This window comes from Theobroma cacao, chromosome 5 (assembly GCF_053813885.1).
Source record: "Theobroma cacao isolate CCN51 chromosome 5, ASM5381388v1, whole genome shotgun sequence".
Lineage (NCBI taxonomy): Eukaryota > Viridiplantae > Streptophyta > Magnoliopsida > Malvales > Malvaceae > Theobroma > Theobroma cacao.
The window spans coordinates 42,088,767-42,093,985 of NC_142643.1; the positions used below are offsets into that span (position 1 = coordinate 42,088,767).

The window sequence follows — 5,219 nt, forward strand, 5'->3', positions numbered from 1 at the left end:
ACAGTCATGAACAATTCTGCAGAGAAGATTGGCAACAATTAAGATATCCTAACAGAAATCCTCCTCAGATTACCCACAAATCTCTCTTGAAATTTAAGTGTGCCTCAAAACACTGGCTATCTCTCATTTCCGACCCTTAGTTCTGTCTCTCCCGCACTCGCCACCACCAAGACAACGGTTTTCTTGAGCCTACTGCTCTTCTGCTCAAAGTTGACTTCACCACATCCCCTAAATTCGAAGTGGTTTCTTTGAAGCATTACAGCAAAGTCGCCTCCTTTCATTACGTGAATGCCCCTAACATCTACAGGCTGCAACCTTGTAATGGGTCGTTTCTTTGCGAGTCCTTTGATGACGAGGATGATAATGTCTTCAGCTACTTCATTTGCAACGTAACTACTAAGAAATTCAAGATGCTATCTTTTCCTAGAAACCCAATTAAAGATTGTCAGTTTTCTGTAAATTTTGCTTTTGATCCTATTCAATCACCTCATTACAAGATCATTTCTATTCGGGAAGCATCCCAAGAATCTTTTAAGTTTGAGATGGATATATGTTCGTCAGATACTGATTCTTGGACTGTATCCAGAATTAGTTTTGACGTGGACGAGGAAGAGTGCATAACGTTCGAGGACGCTGTTTTTTGTAATGGGATGATTCATTGGAATAGTTATGGTAACGAGTCACTGTGTTTTGATCCAGGGCCTGGTGTCAAAATTGGCTCCATTCATTTAGACCTATACAATCATTTACATGAACAAAGATTTCTTGCTTATAAGTACTTTGTGGACCTCTCTTGTATTTGAGGCTTTAACAAACTTCTACAAACACCAATTTTCTCCACTCTTATATTGGTAAGTATTTGAGAAATATTTTATTCACCTGCTGATATTGGGCCATTTAGCTCTTCAGTTTTTATTAGTACAAGATTTCTTATTGTAGAAATCCATGTTAATTCGTTAATTTGTTCTGCACAATCTTCTGTGTGAAAGCTCCTTCTGTTTATTTTTATGTTTTTTTATTTTCTTTTTGGATATATAACCATATGCAGATATTTTTACAAGCTTCACAAATGTGACTTATATGTTTCATGCTTGTATTGTCTGCATAGGAAAGAAGAGAAAGATATTCTCTATTTCTTGTGTTTTTCTGTCTAGGAAAGAAGTGTAAATATTTTGTAACTGTGGATGGTAAAGCAATTTCCTATAATTCAAACAATGCGACATGGAAAAAGCTTTCCTTCTTATGGATGTATGCCTATTTTGATTTCTTTACCAGCAACCACACTGATCTATATTGATTCTTAGAGTTTTTTTTTATGCTAGTTTCGGATATATGCATAGCTTTTTATGCTTGTTACTCCACATGATTACTTGCGCACACGCTGGATCTGGTCTTTACTCTCTTTAATTGGTGACTTTAGGGCCAAGGTCGATGGTTTCAAAATCTTATTAGAAGTTGGGAACTTTTGACATGATGTTTAAAAGAAAATTCTGGTCATGAGTTCTAGTTTTTCTTCTCTTATATATGTAATTGAACATGTTGTTTAGCTAGTCACTTGGATTACCCCCCATCTAAAAAAGTTTGTCTTGATTCTTTAGCTACATTGGCATAAAATAGATATATTGGCTAACTGCATCTCATATTGTTAACTAAAGTTCCCTCTGTAGACAGGTTCTCATCTTACTTTTGCTTGAATCTATGGATGTGTTATTTAAGGAATGAATGAAAGGCGGAATAGTTTGAGACATTGAAGTTGATCATTCAATTATACATTACTCTCCTTTCTTCTACATGGCAGTTGTTTTGAGCATAGTTTATATCATATTCCATCCTCCCAAGTTCTCACTGCTATGATTACATTTACTTACATGTATAAATGTGGTCTTGTCCTCTGTTTTAGCTATTTTCCCCTTTGATTTTGGGGAATGATATTGAAGGGTAATAAGCTAGGAAAAGAGTTTTCAGAAAGGTACATATATCATACAAGTAACTTGCTCATATAATTGGAATTTAAATAATATATGCGATTTTTTTTCTAGGTAATGTTGAGCATTAAATTAGCGCTGGTTTGGATTGAGATGCTATTAGGGATACATACAACAAGCTTCCAGGCCCTTTTTCTGATTAGTCAAGATTAAATTGTTTTCTCATTAATGATAGCATTTTTGTTCTATTAGAAGTTAGAGTGCTGCCACTACCTTGTTTTGATTCAACAGGTTTACAGCTTTCAAGTATGGCTTCATATTGGCTTTTTTGATGGCTTGTATTGTCAATATGTGTGAAATAGGTAGGCAAGTGACATCCATCTTATAGTAATTTGTTAGGATAGTCTTGAATTATAGTATGATTAGGATTGTTAATTTTAATTAAACTAGTATAACTTATTAAGATAGTCTTTAAATCTAGTTAAACTAGAACAACATATCCTAATTATATTAGGATAAGATTATTGTATTTGGCATTATAAAAGGATCTTATGGGGTTAAAGAATAGTCATCACCTAGATTTAGAGAGAATGATTTGGGTGTACGCGGGATAAAAGTTGTGAATTTGAAACTTTTCTTGTAATTTCTTGATTTTTCTCTTAGTGAATCTTTTTCTGTTATTGTGCCCGAGGACGTAGGTCATCAAAAGACCGAACCACGTAATTTTTGTATTCTTGTGGGTGTGCGTGATTTCTTTTTTTATTTATTCTATTGATTGGGTAAGATCTTATGCAACTCTTTAGAGATAATTTCGCAATTTCCATAACAAATTAGTATCAGAACATCAAGGTCTTCAATCAACCTAAATCTCACTATGACAACTTTGACCAAGTATGAGATTGAAAAGTTTAATGGAAAAAACGATTTCAGCCTGTAATGTGTTAAGATGCGCACATTGCTAGTGCAATAAGGACTATTGAAGGCTTTGAAGGGAAAAAAACATCTTCCTTCGAATTTGTCAGATGGTGAGAAAGATGACCTTATGGAGAAAGCACATAGTACTATTCTCCTCGCTTTATCTGATGAGGTACTAAGAGAAGTCACGAATGAAGAATATGTTATTGTAGTGTGGCATAAACTCGAAAGTATTTATATGATCAAATTCCTGACGAATAGACTTTATATGAAGCAACGATATATACTCTAAAGATGAGTGAAGGTACATCTATTAATACCCACATTAATGAATTTAATAGAATTATTCTTGATTTAAAGAATATTGATGTTAAAATTGAAGATGAAGACGTAGCCCTAATTCTTCTATGTTCCTTGCCTCCATCATATGAAAACTTCGTGGATACTATGTTATATGGCCAAGACACTCTCACTTTCGAGGATGTAAGGGCATCCTTAAATTTCTAACAATTAAAGAAGAAAGTTGGTGGTATCCGAAATGAAAATCAAGCAGAATGGTTGATTGTGAATAGAGGAAGAGGTAAAGAAAAGGGTTTAGACAAAAAAGTAAATCTAGATCCAAATCTAGATCAAGAGGGAAGACTTGCTTGAATTGTGGTAAAAAAAGTCACTTTCATCAAGATAGTACCAAATTCAATGGTGATGAAAAGATCAACAAGTCTGAAAATACTGCAAACGTAGTTAAAGATGATTTTAATACTTTTAAGGAAGTTGATAGTGTTCTTGCAGTTACAAATGGTAGCTTGAAAGATACATGGATCTTAGATTCAGCTTGTTGCTTCCACATATGTCCTAGGCGTGATTGGTTTGTAATTTATCAATCTGTTGATATGGGCACTGTACAATTAAGAGATGATTTTTTTATCTCAGTTGTTGGGATTGGCACAATTCGAATCAAGATGTTTAATGGTATAGTAAAGACACTTGAGATGAAACATGTAACTGACATGAAAAAGAATTTAATATCCTTGAGTTTGTTAGATAAAAAAGATCACAAATATAGTGACCAAGATGGTGTCTTGAAGGTATCTAAAGGAGCCTTAACTATCATGAAAAGTAAGTTATTCGGTTGCCTTTATCGTCTAGTGGGAAACACGATTATTGGAACTGCTTCTATACTCACATCCCATGATCCTGATGATGATGTTACACGTTTGTGGCATATGAGATGGGATCATATAAGAGAGAAAGGAATGACAAAATTGAGTAAGCGTGGTTTACTGTGTGGTCAAAAGATTGAGAAGTTATATTTTTGTGAACATTGCATCTATGGCAAACAACACCGAGTGAAATTTTGCACTGCTACACGTCGAACCAAGAGTATAATAGACTAAATCCACTCAAATTTGTGGGGTTTTTCTTCGATGGCATTGAAAGGTGGATCATTATACATGTTAACCTTTATTGATGATTTTTCAAGAAATGTGTGGACATATTTTCTGAAAGCTAAAAGTGAAGTGTTTATCACCTTTTTGCAATGGAAGGCATTGATCGAGAAGCAGACAAGGAAAAGGATCAAGCGCTTTCAGACAAACAATGATTTGGAATTTTGCAAATGTGAGTTTGATCTATTCTGCAAGATTAGGGAATCGTTAAACATCACACTGTCATCAAAACACCACAACAAAACGGTGTTACATAATGGATGAATAGAACACTTGTGGAGAGAGCAAAATGCATGCTTTCTAATACTAGTTTATCTAAAGTATTCTGAACAGAAACTGTCAACATGGCTTGCTACTTGATAAATCGGTCTTTATCAATTGCAATTGAATTAAAGACTCCTAAGAAAGTTTGGTCAGGTAAACCCGTTGATTACTCTATGTTGAGAGTATTTGGTTGTCCTGCTTATGCTCTTGTAAGTGATGGTAAGCTTGAGTCGAAGGCAAAGAAGTGTATATCTTTAAGCTATGCATCTAAGGTGAAGGGTTATCAATTGTGGTGTACTAATCCGAAGTCCCCCAAGTTTATGTTGAGTCAGGATATTACCTTTAACGAGTCTGCATGACTTCATGGGATAAAGTCTAGAATTGCAATCTCATCAGACCAAGAAGTGGACAAGCAGGTGGAGCTTGAAATCAATGCTCTTTGGACAGTGCAAGATGATAGTGAAATTAAAAATGAATCACAAGAGGTACAAGAATCATTATCTCATATACAACAATGAAGCATTGCTACAAACAAACCTAGGATAAATTCAAAAGCACCTCAGAAGTTTGATGATTTCGTTACCTGTGTGAAGCATGATTTTGATTCTTATGTTTTATCTGTGGCGGAAGAAGTAGAGACTAATGAGCCTTACTCTTATCATGAAGCAAT

General features: G+C 34.6%; 1 pseudogene; it reads left to right on the forward strand.

The window, feature by feature from the left end:
• On the forward strand, positions 1–830 carry LOC18599761 (F-box protein At5g07610-like; annotated as a pseudogene).
• The last annotated feature ends 4,389 nt before the right edge of the window (positions 831–5,219 follow it).